This window comes from Leptonychotes weddellii, chromosome 11 (assembly GCF_054177405.1).
Source record: "Leptonychotes weddellii isolate Sample4059 chromosome 11, ASM5417740v2, whole genome shotgun sequence".
Classification (NCBI taxonomy): Eukaryota; Metazoa; Chordata; class Mammalia; order Carnivora; family Phocidae; genus Leptonychotes; species Leptonychotes weddellii.
Window position 1 is genome coordinate 42,658,460 of NC_138379.1, and position 14,253 is coordinate 42,672,712.

General features: G+C 42.2%; 1 protein-coding gene and 1 long non-coding RNA gene across 7 annotated transcripts in view; both read left to right on the forward strand.

Annotated features, from left to right (window-relative positions):
• The first annotated feature begins 3,769 nt into the window (after positions 1–3,769).
• The window catches only part of DENND2B (DENN domain containing 2B), a 147,333-nt gene continuing 136,849 nt past the window's right edge, over positions 3,770–14,253 (forward strand). Inside the window, exons 1-2 of one of the 6 annotated variants that reach the window (XM_031017224.2) lie at positions 3,770–3,786; positions 4,032–4,165. The gene's annotated coding sequence lies outside the window, so the exon portion shown is untranslated. Of the gene's footprint in view, positions 3,787–3,930; positions 4,166–4,227; positions 4,366–14,253 lie in introns of those variants that run through there. The other 5 variants (XM_081798623.1, XM_081798621.1, XM_081798619.1 and 2 more) reach the window with 5 other exon arrangements.
• Positions 12,781–14,253, forward strand: part of LOC145716194 (uncharacterized) — a 2,936-nt gene continuing 1,463 nt past the window's right edge. Inside the window, exon 1 of the long non-coding RNA XR_014138696.1 lies at positions 12,781–14,063. This is a non-coding gene — a long non-coding RNA (uncharacterized LOC145716194). The remainder of the gene's footprint in view (positions 14,064–14,253) is intronic.

Genomic DNA, 14,253 nt, shown 5'->3' on the forward strand with positions numbered 1-14,253 from the left:
TGGAATCGAGTCCCACATCGGGCTCCTGGCTCAGCAGGGAGCCTGTTTCTCCCTCTGACCCTCTCCGCTCTCATGCTGTTTCTCTCTCTCTCTCTCTCAAGTAAATAAATAAATAAAATCTTTAAAAAAAAAAAAAGAAATGAGGTTCTACTCAAATGTAAGGAGAATGGAAAGCAGGATTGGATTAAACAGTACTTGTTGAAGTTATGGATTAATAATCAGTAATTAGTTTCTCTAAAAAACATTTTAGGATGATTTCAATCTTTAGCATTCTTAAATGCTTAGCTATTTAAACAAAACATACTATTTTTATTAAAAATTTTAAAAAAGGAAATGATATGTGGAAACGCATGCCCTAGAAAAAAAGGTCATCTGGGACAACCTTCTTGCCCAGTTGCCTGCTTTAGAGAAACCTGGTTATTTGGATCATGAAACATAGATAAGCCCCCCATTGCCCTTTTAATTAAGACCACTTATACTATTATAGGCAGACTACATAGGAGGAAATAACTGCTTCATGAGTACTAGATCTGCAAACCTGAAAGATTTCCTCAAAAATCTTAACCCTTTGTCCCTCAAAGAAAAAAAAAATGCCCAAGCAAAATCTATGAACCAGAAAACACAAACTACTCACTATGTTTAAGTGCAGGATTTAAAATAGCAAAAGGAAGTAAAGCCCATCTCTGTGATGTCAAGTGCTATTTTGGTATATAATAAAATAGTTGAATCATAAGTCCCTCAAAGTTAAAATATTAAACAGACTCTTAGCTATAAGATGTGTTGCCAGGCATCTGTATGGAATATAACCATGTAATCAGAGTATATTGTATTTCTCCAGACAAAGAGAAGCAAAGCTACTGCTTCTAAAGATTAGGAAACTTTCATTAGACTGACAGAAGACAGTACAGAGGAAATGGCTTGGGGGTGGAGGAGATGTATGAAAGAGGATGAAAGGAACAGTATTCATACTATCCAAATTAGAGCCAGGATGTTTATGCTCAGATCTTGTCTTGGCTCTGTGTTGAAGGGACTGAATAATGGGGACATGGGAAAGTATATCTGTGAGATCCCAAAATTAGGCACTAAATATACCAAATTCCTCCTATAAACGCTTTTTATTTGTAGCAGTCTCTGAACATTTCTGAATATATATTGTGAGTAAAGCCCAAAGCCACCTAATGCTAATTACCTCTTCCTCTTTTCTGTTGCTAGTATCCTTCCTAAAGCTGTTATTTCATTCTGTTGTTTACAAGTCACATGCCTCCACAGGATTGTAACCCTATGGGGAGTGGTTTTATTTACTTTTCATTTACTCAAACAGCATTTATGTATTATTGTGTACCTATTTCATACTGGACACTGTGCTAAGCACATATGGTGTAATTATTAGCAAGACAGACCTGGTCCCAGGCCTCACAGAACTTACGTCTCCCTTAGCTTGGTCAAGTGATGTGGACATTAGATGAATGCAAATTACTTAATTAGCACCGTTTAAAACAGCATTAAAAACATTTCAGATGTCAGTGTTTCTAATAAAATTTTGGCCAGTATTAACTGACTTATACTGACATCAGTGGAGTTAGACTTAAGACAATATTTAGGCTGTATTTAGAAAACTTTTTTGTTTTTTATTTTATTATTTTTTAAAGATTTTAGGGGTGCCTGGGTGGCTCAGCCAGTTAAGCGGCTGCCTTTGGCTTGGGTCGTGATCTCAGGGTCCTGGGATTGAGCCCCATGTCGGGCTCCCTGCTCGGCGGACGGAGAGCCTGCTTCTCCCTTTCTCTCTGCCTGCCGTTCTGCCTACTTGTGCTCTCTCTTTCTCTGTCAAATAAATAAGTAGAATCTTAAAAAAAGAGATTTTATTTATTTGAGAGAGAGTGAGAGAGCGCACAAGCAGGGTGAAGGGCAGAGGGAGAAGCAGATTCCCCGCTGAGCAGGGAGCCCGATGCGGGGCTCGATTCCAGGATGCTGGGATCGTGACCTGAGCTGAAGGCAGACGCTTAACGACTGAGCCACCCAGGCGCCCTGTATTTAGAAAATTTAAGGGATGTTAATTTGCTTTCTGAAAGAGCAAATCTACTTAAGGTTTTTCTTAAGGAGTAAAAAAGTTCTATGCATAATTTGCAATAGCACTGGCCAAGAAAAGGGGGGACTGTTTGCATCTTGTTATTGCCCTCCTACATTGCATTAGGGCACATAAGAGTCAGTGGCTGCTAGAGGTGAATGAAAACTTGTTACTGTCCTGGCTCTGCCTGAAGGAAACCTCCATGCTTTCTTTTGAGTTGGCTTTCTTTACAGATGTCACTCACTAGAAAAACAGGATTTTGATAGAAATTTTAATAGTTTTGCGAGTGGGAGACTTAAGAACCTCCTTCCAGAGCTTAGGGAGCTGCAGGTGGAATTTGCCTGGAACATCATTAAATTCTGTGGCTTGTGTTCCCTAAGGATTCTTCTACATGAGTTCTCTTGTTGCTTGTGGAGGACAGAACCACCCTAACTGGAGACTGAAGATTGGAGAAGGCTAAGTCCATCCATATATGTTGGTCTCCTGAAGGGCTCAAGTGTTTCACAGAACTAGAGGAGAAACTTGCTGCTAGATTTTGAATTTGGAGTAGACCTTGTTCTGATTTACCCTGTTTCAGGTTTTCACCTGTATTTTCCAGTGTGCCTCAACAACAAAAGTCTTGGGTTTTCCTAATGGAGAACCAATTCACTTTACCAAGTACTGATTATTTTTCACTCACAGACAGCTGTGTCACACTGTCTATAAGACCTTCTGCTAGAAAGGCCAAACGTATCTTCTGGCACCACTATTACTAAGATGAAGGGTTAGTACTAGTAATTTATGTTATTATCTTTTTTGAGCAAAGGAACAATAGACTTTATCAGTTTGTTTCTTGCCATTATTTCTATTCTATCATGAACAAATTCAGTTATTTCCAGGATATATCTTAAAATCACCATTATTTTTGATGCTTGTCCTGCAGCTTAGTAAGTCCCTCTTTAGGATATATGACAAATGAATTGGCTTGGGCTTTGAAACATGGCTCGGCCTTATAGTGTGTTTATGTTCATTCATGCACATTTGCTCCTTCAAATTTTAACTAGGTTTGTAAAAGTCAATTTTATGCATTACAATATCAAGGTCTATTTATAGTGATTTATGGGATGAGAAATTGGGTTACATGACTTCCTAACATCCCACCAACTATGTACGGCTTTGGATTTTAAGTGGTTTTCGTTTTTCTTTTCCAAGTGGATTGTCACACTGAGTTAACAATGTCTTTCAGAATTCCACTAATAAATCACAGATTCTCACTGCTAGTATTCCATTGCTTATTTAATGACACCCTATTCTAGTTTTGGGTTTTGCAAGCTCAATGGAATACTTAAAATAAAATCTCTGAATGCCCTCTGAACTTTTGGTTCAGATCAGACTCCTTGGAGCCCTAGTGCTTTCAGAGTTTCTCGGCCACTGTTGCAGTTCCAAATGTAGCTTCTTGTCATGTCTTTTTGGGTTTTGCAGGGCTCCCCCAGGCCAAGGGCTGGGAGAACGGAAAGAGCTCATCGGTTTGTTTGAAGGCAGGCAAACTGTACAGGCAGCTTTTCCCAGACTCTCCCAACTCCGGCTTTTCATGCATACCAGCAGAGCCGCTTTTTTCCTCCAGTGATTGAAACCATCTGGACTGCAGGGGGGTCACGTGTGTATGAGAAAATGACATAAAGTTTCAGACCCCCTTGTGCTTTGCTCCAGATCCAGACAATTCTTGTTCGGTTGGTGCCGAGGTGAGGGCTGACCAGTTTGAGGGCCAACTCCTCATCCTGCCTCCCACCCCCATTTTCCCAGCCCCGGTTCCCCCTACCCCCCAACTCCGTACTCCTAGCGCGGTTTTCTTGTTCCCTCCAGTGCCTCGGAGCACACCCCTCCACCGGGTTCCAGCAGCCCACCCTCTCCATCTCGGGTGGAGGCACACCTCCTCCACGCCCCCCTCCACTCAAATCCGTGCTCCCTCCCATCTCTCTCCCCCCAGCCGGGCCACAGCCCCGGGCGCGGATGCCTGCCCGACCACCGCCCTCTCTCCCGGAGCGGCTCCTCCTCCGGGCTGCACGGCTCCAGACAAGCCCTCATCATTGCGAGCGACCAGGCTGGCTGGGGAGCTCAGAGGTAAGTGCGTCCAGCCGCCGCCCCGGCTTTCCCAGCCGGTGTGTGTGTGTGGGGGGGGGGGGGTTGGAAGAAGGGAGGGTTGCCCGTGCCCTTACTCCAGGAGGGGCGCCGGTTCCGCTCTGCCGCGCCCTGCCCGCCGCTGCAGTCCTAGCCCTTTCCCCGCTATTCACCGCTCCTAGCCCCGGCCGAGTTCCAGCTCCGTGAGTTTTCGCGCCGGGCGCCCACACTCGGGGGGGCCTCTGCAGGCTCAGAGGAGCAGGGCGGAGGGGCAGCTCCGCGGGGCTGGTGGGGACTGCTCTCTGGGCGGTCGGTCGGGGCAGGCTCTGCTTTCCGGCGGGGCTGGGGCCACGCAGTTGGGGGTGGGGAGCCGCGAGACCAGGGTCTGGGGAAGTGCAGAGCTGCGGTGCGCAGAGGAGACTGCTGGCAGTCCCAGCGGGCCTGGGAGTGGGCTCGGCACGCCGCCCCGTCCCCTGGACTCGCCCAGGCTGCACTGCTGTGGCTATGGAGCCCTTACCTGGAGCTGTGGTAGCTTGTATGCAGGCTCCTTGAGGGACACACACACACACACACACACACACACACACACACACACGGAACTCAAACAAAGGAAAATTAACTTTGCACTCTATCACTTCAACAAATTAAACTGCGACTATTGATGAATGATTAGCTTTCCTTTTTTGCCCTTCTCCTAAAGTGCACTAAGTATTAAAGATGTATTTTTTAAGTGACTCAAGACTAATGGAATACACTTTAGCCAGTGTTTGTGCTACCTTATCCAAGAATTTAGTAATTTAGTAGAATTCAAGAGACTGAACATTTTCAACTGTTTCTACAGAGATTATTTTCCTGGGATCTTTTATATGAATGTTGTTTACAGTTACTTGAATATGAATAAAACAACTTCTTCATTTCTTCACTGAGAGAATTTGCCTTAATGCTTCCTTAGTCTAGTTCTTGATTTTATCCCTATGCAGGTGTTTCTGTTGTTTAGACATCAGGGTCTTGGGAATGGGAAAGAGGTCATTATCTCATCCCTAGGACAGTGTTGAGTTATCTCTTGCATCCACACACTTGGACTGGCCATCTTGGGATAGGGCCACAAAATTAAAACCCAAGTGACTTTTTTTTTTTTTCCTCCAAGTAATATATTCAGAAGGTGAATCCCTTCACCGATGAAAATTTTCAGAAACAGGGGTTTCTAAAGAATCAGAAATAGTTTAGGTTCCAGAAAGCTGATCAAAGGTAGAGAGACCAAATTGCTCACAGTCTGTCTCTAGTGCTGAATTAAGGACTGCACAAAGCAAGAGCTCAAGAGGAGTCTGTTGAATGCAGGGAGTGAAGTAAAGGCTTCCTGGACTCTGCTGGCTTGTCTGAGTGTTCCCCTGTGACTACGTAGATACAAGCTTCCTTTTCATTTATCCGGTAACTCTTACCCTTGGAAAAAAACTCCGCAAGATATGGGGGAGATTTGTTCAAGTGTATATGGGAAGTGGTATTCTCTTCAAAGTATTTTTTATGGATCAATTAGTGATTGGTTGATAATTAGTAAAAACTTTGCTCTTGGGTTTGTGGGCTCATTGGAGAAAGAGGAGTGACACATAAGAGAAGAATAAAAATCTTCGATCTGTTGGCTTAGAATATAAGAATTAATTATAGAAGCTCAGAGGAGAAAAGGATTATGAGCCAGGGTGGCTTCCTAGAAGAGAAGGGATTTCAGTTGGGCCTTAAAGCAGAGTGTGGCTCTAAAACTGGTGGAGAGTTGCTGGGGAGAGTTTCCAAGAAGAGAGAGAGTAGATAATTTATTTGGATTGGAGCTGGCAAGAAAAGTCATACTTTCTGAGCATCTTACTCTGTGCCACATGCCATGCTCTCTCTTTCATCCTCTAGTCATATGAAGTAGGTATTGTTATTCTTGTCTTAGAGAGAGGGGATTCTTGTTTTAAGAGAGGAGATCCAAAAGATGAGTAACCTGCCCAAGATCACACAAGCAGTGAGTGGTACAGCTGGAATTCTAACTCCTGGTTGTCTTCCTCTAAAGCTTGCGCTTCCACAGCTGCCTTCAATAATGGGTAGGGGGACGTTCGGTTGAAGCGGACTGGTCAGCTTGAATTCTGGCTCAGGAGCTGGAACTTTATCCTATACACATTCTCGGGCTTTTAAAGATTTTTGAGAAAAGGAGTGATGGGCAAAGCAGTGTTTTTAAGATTAATGTGACATCAGGGTACAGCAATGTGGTATGCTTATCACAGGTAAGGTGCAAGATGTAGTTCTTAATTCAGGAGGTTAAAAAACGTGAAGGTAGCAAAGATACCTGGGTGTTTAAATTCCTGCCCCATTTAACCATAGCCTCCAATAGCTTGATTCCCAGGGTAAGAGTTCATTGCACTGACCACAGGGCTGCTGGGGATCTAGAAGAGAGCTGGATCTGACCAGGCAAACATTGAACTGGAACGTGTATGTGGAACAGCACAGCTGGCAGTTTATCCTTTATACTCCCCATGTGGGTTGCAATGCTTTGGTGAAAGTTTTTCTTTCTTTTACGACTACCCTGGGACAGAGATCAATGTTGTCATTTGTTTAAGAGCCTTTACTAGGTGGCGAAGTTGAGCTCCCAAACCAGGGCCTCTGCCCTAAAGATCTCATTTAAGTTGAGGTGTCCTTATCCCCCAATATTCCCTTGTTTCTTAAAAATGCTGAATTTTAAAATTTGGTACTGCCAAGATAAAAATGAATTGAGATTACCTTTCTTAATAAGACCAGTTAAGAGAAAATGCACATTTATTTCACTTTTTGTTATGGAGGAGCAATAGAGGCCTCTGGAGAGTTACTGTGTGGAATTTCGAAGGAATGGGAAAGCCAGGATTTAGAGATGTGCAGAGCTCTTCCTACCCCTCTGCATTTCTTACCAGTTAATTGTGTTGTTCATATACACAGCTAGGGAGCTTACAGGGCCTTTGAATACCCAAGTTTATAGCCAGACCCTTTGATTCTCTGCAGATAATGGGCTCAGGAAGGGCAGTAGTGGGTGGAGCCATTTTATTAGAATTGTCTCCCACTTTGAATACAATCTAGATGTCTGGTTCTTCCTTATGCAACCTCTAGGCCTTTTCCTCTGAACTTGTCAGTGCTCTGAAGACTTGGTTTTTAGGCAAGGAATATGAGGTAGTGGGGAAGGGGGTTCTGCAAAAAATGCAGAAAAATCAAGTTTGTCAACTAGAGAATTTTTATTTTAATTAATGCTAGAGTCAACCATAGTTTTTTGTAACCTACAAAATGTAAACCCAAAATATGATCTTAGTTCTCTGTACCCATTTTTACCTTAAAGAGTCTCTAACTGGAGAGCTTGCCCCATTGAATGGGGCTTTGATAGGTAAAATTCTCACCAGCGGCTCTAATTGTGTGAGGACGTGACCCAGTTTGGGTTTTGTATTTCAGAAGAATGTGACCTCTCAGGGCACCTGGGTGGCTCAGTCGTTAAGCGTCTGCCTTCTGCTAGGGTCATGATCTCAGGGTCCTGGGATCGAGCCCCGCATCGGGCTCCCTGCTCGCCGGGAAGCCTGCTTCTCCCTCTCCCACTCCCCTTGCTTGTGTTCCTGCTCTCGCTGTTTCTCTCTCTCTGTCAAATAAATAAAATCTTAAAAAAAAAAAAAGAAGAATGTGACCTCTCAGTGTAGGGGATTTAGACTCCAAAGATATAGGTTAAAGTTCCAGCTTTGCCACTTTTATTTGGAAGTGTCTGGAGTTTGATGTCAGGGGGATCTCTTAGCTCAGTTATTCTAGTTCTTCTAGAGGAGGGTAATCCCCAGGTCCAGCCAGAGTTCATGCCCTGATAGTCCCTTGGTTCCTTCTCATAATTTGTAATCTTGTGTCACCTGAAAGCCATTTTGTTTTATCTGTAGCCTGTGGTTATAGATCAGAAAGGAAAATCAGCTAGGATTTCCTCTAGAGAATGGCTAATTTCCTTATTAGTTGACCAGTGATCTTTTGGTAGGAGTTTTTGTGAGAATGCTCTTGAGGTTAGTTTTGAGAATTGGGGTCTCAAATAGTGACTTTGGCATTGCTCTTATTTAAATGTCAGAGATGTTTATTTGCATTTTTGGTTCATTGCATACTCATAATGTTTTTATATGTGGTAAGCATTTGTTATTTTTATCATTTATTAAAGGAGTGATATAGATTTTCTAAGGTAGCTGAATGCTTAGAAAAATGTGACTGGAATATCCTTTTGGTACTCAGATATGATCTCCTAGTATGGTAGAACCATTTGACCATTTTAACTCACTCTGCCTCCAAATATCCTTAAATCTCTCTCAAGTGATTTGCTGTCTCTCAAGAGATTTCATAACCTCTCTAGGAAACATTTTCTGAGCTTTCCAGACTGATGATTACAGATTATCTCCTTGTAGTTAGCCTGAGTTTTCTTTTAGTGTTTCTTACTTTCACTGTTTTCCCATCCCTCTTAAACACACAGATGTTCACAGAATGAACAAGTTGTCTTTCAAGGACTCCAATGGCAGCTACCAAATGTGCAGATTGCCCCTCTGGACTCATCCTTTCTTTCCCTTTGTCTGGCTAACCAAGCTGAGCACTTTGTATTTTTCTTTATACATCTCTCTTTTTAGATCTATGATTATACTTGTTGCTTTGTTTTTTGTTTTATGCAGGAAGTCGATATCAGATACGATAGCAATTATAGCTTTCGGTGAAGAGAGCCTTTTGGAAATAAAAGTGCTTTCCCCCCCATCAGCGTGAATCATTGTGTAACGTCTATAAACTCTGGAAATGATCTTCTAAAAAAATTATCAAAAGAATTTTGCCTAAGTCCTTTAAGAGCTTAAAAAGAATCCAGCCTTTGTAAGACTACACTAAAAGTAACAGATTAACCCAATCAGGGCCTTTCTAGAAGTGTGGGAATCATTTGTTTATACCAGAATTTAGGATCCCCAAGCAAATATGATAGAATGAATCTACTAACCCTTTGTTAATAGCATAAGCAATAAAAACTTTTTTAGTGGACTCTTGTGATAAAGGGCCATAGTGCTTAGAATATGCTGAGAACCCTGATTGTCAGTGTTCTGGAAATTAACTTTAAGTGTACAGGTATAAATGTTGGTGGCTTTTTGTCTTTCTTTGGTGTAAAGTTGGGATCTTGGATGTTAATTGAGCGAAGGACAAGTTTGAATCTAGATATTTGTGGATTTTCCCCACTTCTCCCTATTCTTCCTTATCCTAAAGGCTAATTGGAGTGGAGCAGAAAGTGCCTTTCAAAAGGGAGTCAGTGTCTTGGAATGTTTTGTCAGACACTTGTCTGTATTACTGTCATTCATACACTCTTTCTTGTGTTCAACATTTGTTGAATATCCACTGTGGAAAAAGCACTGGGCTAGTGCTTTCAAGTGTCTGTTCTCTCACTACTTTTTTTTTCAGTGAACATGCTTCATATTAGGTGTTTGAGAATCAGTGAGTGGGTAAAGTTAAGAAAGTAGATGGGAAATTATTTTTGGATGTGTGTGTTGGATACCTCCTGATTGGAATGCTGCTGTTGAGAAGTGGCCATTTGTACATCACTCTGCCCTCTGGTCTAGGTGCTGCGATGATCCTTGACAAGGAGGCTGAACATGGGGGTATGTTTTTTAGTGAGTGAACAGGGCCCAGTTACTTATTTTGCTGTCAGTTGTGTTAGATTACATTTTCTGTTGCCAGGAACTCCACTTAGCATAATATCCCCTGCATTCGGAAGTACCGGGTAGTTGGTAGTAAGGACTATCTGGAGAAGGTTTTCCTGAAGGTCTGGTTTGGCCATGGATGGATTCTAGGTGCTTAGACCCAAAGGGCTTCTACACAAACCAGAGTGATTCTAACACTGGGACCCAAGAGGGATGGAAGTTCTCTTAAAATGTTGAACTGGTACGGGAGGGATGTCAAAGCTTTTGTTTCTCAGTGGACTCCAGAATCTGTACACAGAGACCTAGAGATGAAGAAAACCCAGCTTACAAATGAATATTTAATACTGTATAGGGCTAGGGAGAGCATGGAAAAATGGGTTTTAAGATCAGAGGGTTCATTTGTGTCCTTAATGTCAAATTAATCAGAAGTATCAGTTGTGAAAGTTTTGTTTTGCTCCTTTTCCCCCCACATTTGTATTTTGACAGGTCTTGAAATTGACATTGTCTTGAATTAGAATAGTATTAGGACCAAAATGTTTATACAGAAAGTGATAGTAGAGTTATGGGAGGTGGGCAAAGGCCACTTTGTATCTTATTTCAAACCATTTTTAAAATCCCCACGAGTACCTCAGTGGTCAGAATTAATTTGAAATCGCTTTGCTGAGAGGTATTGGTAAAATAACATTTATCAGCTTTGGTTTATTCCTGGTTTAGATATGAGCAAGAAAGCCAATTTGGGAGCAGTATCATGTGCCCAGCCCTGCCCACATTCAAGTTGCCTACTTACTAGTTCCCATGTATTTGTCACTGTTACTGGTCCCTGAGGGCCAGGGTAGATCTCAGGATAAGAGGCTCAGACTTGGTTGAAGCCACATCAAAAGGTATGTGGCTGGCTCAGTTGGTAGAGCATTAGACTCTTAATCTCAGGGTTGTGAGTTTGAGCCCCACGTTGTGTGTAGAGATTGCTTAAAAATAAAATATTTATATAAAGTGTTGGACCTGGTAGGTCACCAGGGCCGTGGGTGTGGGGAGATGGGTGGATGGGACAAGGAAGAAAACTGAAGGGCATATAGTACTGTGGAAATTGAGTAAAGAAATGAAAAAGTTAGAATTCTTTTTTTCCCTCATTGACTTAGACCTTTGTTCCGTTAGAAATGCTTATCACTTGAGGTCATTTTATGAACACTCACTGTAACTAGCTGAAGGCGCTGTGATTCCTGTACATTGATGAGAAGAGCCCTCCTAGATGATTCTGTGGATATGTATTTGGATTATTTCCATTTTCTTTCCCTCTTTTTCTCCTAAATTGTGATGCTATTTTTTTTTTTTTTAAGGTATATTCTGGCTTTAGTGTCTGGACATATTTAGGGCTATGGGGACTGGGGGTAGGGGCACTGAGTGTGACATGTTACCAGGTATGAGAGGCTTTACGCCCAGACAAATTTCCAGGAAAGAGGGGACAGAAAAGTTTATATACAAAGTCAGAAGGGAAAATGGCATGGCATGTGGTGTAACTGCTTTGGCCATTGTGACTGTCTCTGCTAAGATGGGGCTGATGGTTGGATTATGGAGTGGTACTGAGAATAATTTATAACCTACATCATTCCTTGAAGAAAATTTTTTTTTCTTTAAGAAAAAGCATAGTGCATTATATTAATTTTTGTTTTGAAATTTATATGACATATCCATAAGTGAGCATACAGAGAAATGAGCTTTCTTGAGAACACATAGCGCAAAAGATGAAGAGCCAGGATGTGAATCTAGACAGAGACTGAATGCCAAGCCCTTAATTGGTTCTGTATAGCCTCTAACTGGTCTTGACTCCTCTACTCCTATCCCTTTACAGTGTCTTCTCCACATAGCAACCAAAGTATTATGTCTTTCTCCTACTTCAGCCCTCATATGGAATCCCACCCATCACACTTAGAGTCCAATTGCCAAGTCCTTAAGTGCTCTAGCCTGTAGTCCTCCCACCTGCTGTCCACCGTCCTCCCCATCTCTTCTGTCACAGAGCCTTTGTCCTGTACCTGGGATACTCTTCTTGAATAGCTAGTTTGTACCCTCCTTCATTCAGGTGTCAGCTCAACTGCTTTCCCTGAGGCTTTCCCTGACCATCCTATGTAAACCGCTCTTAGTGAATCTTTAATCCTTCCTTTGTTTTTCTTCCTAAAATTATACCACGTATTTGTGTTTTTCCTGTTTGCTTTCAGAAATAAATAAACTCCATGAGATGAGGGAGTTGGTTCATCTGTTTACTGGTATCTTTACTTTTTAGAACAGTACATGGAAAGTTTTCTTTAAATATTTGTTAAAGGAGTAAGTGGTGTCATTTGCATTTGATGTTCATGTTTCACATGACTTCACTTGGATAAAAATAGCAGAGGGGAAAGGGATATACAGGTGATACATACAGGTCTGGGTCTTACTTGGTTTTACATTTATTACCAGGGCTTTGCCATAATATCTGGCCAAGAAAATGCTTAGAAAATGAGTTGAGGGGCACCTGGGTAGCTCAGTCGGTTAAGTGTCTGCCTTTGGCTCGGGTCGTGATCTCAGGGTCCTGGGATCGAGCCCTGTTTTGGACTCCCTGCCCAGCAGGGAGTCTGCTTCTCCTTCTCTCTGTTCATGTTCTCTCTCTCTCTCTGTCTCTCTCAGATAAATAAAATCTTAAAAAAAAAGGAAAGAAAATCTGAGTTGAACGAATGCACTGTTTGATTTATTTTGGATTTCTGACGAGTTCAAAGAAGGGAGAAAATAGTGTGGACTGGAGTGCTGAGAGAAAATTTGTGGAGGCCTTGAAGGCAAGATTGAATTTGGTTGGGTGTATAGGAATTGTAGAGGTGGGTTTGTTATTGTTGCTTATTTTTTTAAAGATTTATTTATTTGAGAGAGTGCACAAGTGATTGGGGGAAGGGGCAGAGGGGGAGAATCTTCAAGATGAGTCCTTGCTGAGTGCAGAACCTGATCCCAGGATCCCAAGATCAGATGTCCCGTTGTCTTTTAAAGCAGGAAGGACTATTAGGTTGATCTAGTTCAGTCTTCTTGCTTATAAATGGGGAAACCAAACCCAGAGAAGCATAGGACTTGTCCAAAGGTACACATGGTTTTATTAGAACCATACCTGGAATTCAGGTATTTTGATTCCTAGGTCAGTTCTCGTTCCTCCATATAGTGCTGCCTTCAGAATCAAGGAGGAGCTTTGGGGGTAGGAAGTGACTAGGAATATTGAGAGCAAAGGCCCAGAGGCAGAAAACATGTTGGCTGTGTGGGATGGAAGTTAGGTCATCCTAATTTAATCAGCAAGTTTATGAAAGAGATCCATGGGAAATATAGTAGGCTGTAGAAGCTGGATAAGACCAGATCCTGGAGGATTCTTTTTTTTTTTTTTTTTCCCCCTTAAGTAATCTCTATTCTCAATGTGGGGCTTGAAATCACAACCCGGAGATCAAGTGTTGCATGCTCTACTGACTGAGCCAGCCAGGAGCCCCAGATCCTGGAGATCTTGAGAATTATCTTGGAGACTTTAAATTTGGAATGACAGGGAGGCATGTGAAAATACTTTAAATATTGTTCTGTATTTTCTCTCCAGTGAAGGTGACCAATAATGTAGTACAGAAAATGGATTAGAATTGAAGAATACTTTGGAGTCTTGGAGGAGTTAGAAGGCCCTTATAACAATCCAGGTATTAGTATAGTTAGGGGCCTAGTAACATTTCAGTCTGTTTGGTTTTTGTTGTTGGAAATTGTGTGTTTTTTGAAGATGATATATAATTTTCTGACAAGATGTGTGTACCCAGATTTCTAAGAGAGTTTGGGAATAAGAACCAGTATTTTACTTTATTCAATTTTGTATATGTTGTAAATGAAATTTTAGTATCTAAATGGCAATCCCTCTTAAGAAACCCGGGTCAGGTTAGGAAAATAGGGATAGAAGATAACACTATACTAGGTGTGAAGCTCGTGGTGGAGGGTATGGGGAAGGACAGAAGTTGCAGATGGCCAATGAATGGGAGCAGCTTCCAAGAGAGGACGTGGACCTCTCTGTCAGAGCTGCTGCATCGTGAACGTGGCTGGAGAGTTAGGAATCCAGGGACCTCAGCCTGGCACTGGATTTTTTTTTTTTTTTTTTTAAGGACATTCAGCAGAAGTAAGACCCGTCTCCTGGGCCCACAATGTTTTGGGTGGATGGGTTGTGTTGAAACCCTGGCCCATTCGTGTAGTCCACGTAAGTTTATTTTATTTATTTATTTATTTATTTTTTTAAAGATTTTATTTATTCATTTGAGACACAGAGATACAGAGACAGAGAGAGAGCATGAGCAGGGAGAGAGGCAGAGGGAGAGGGAGAAGCAGGCTCCTCGCTGAGCCAGGAGCCCGATGTGGGGCTCGATCCCAGGACTCTGGGATCATGACCTGAGC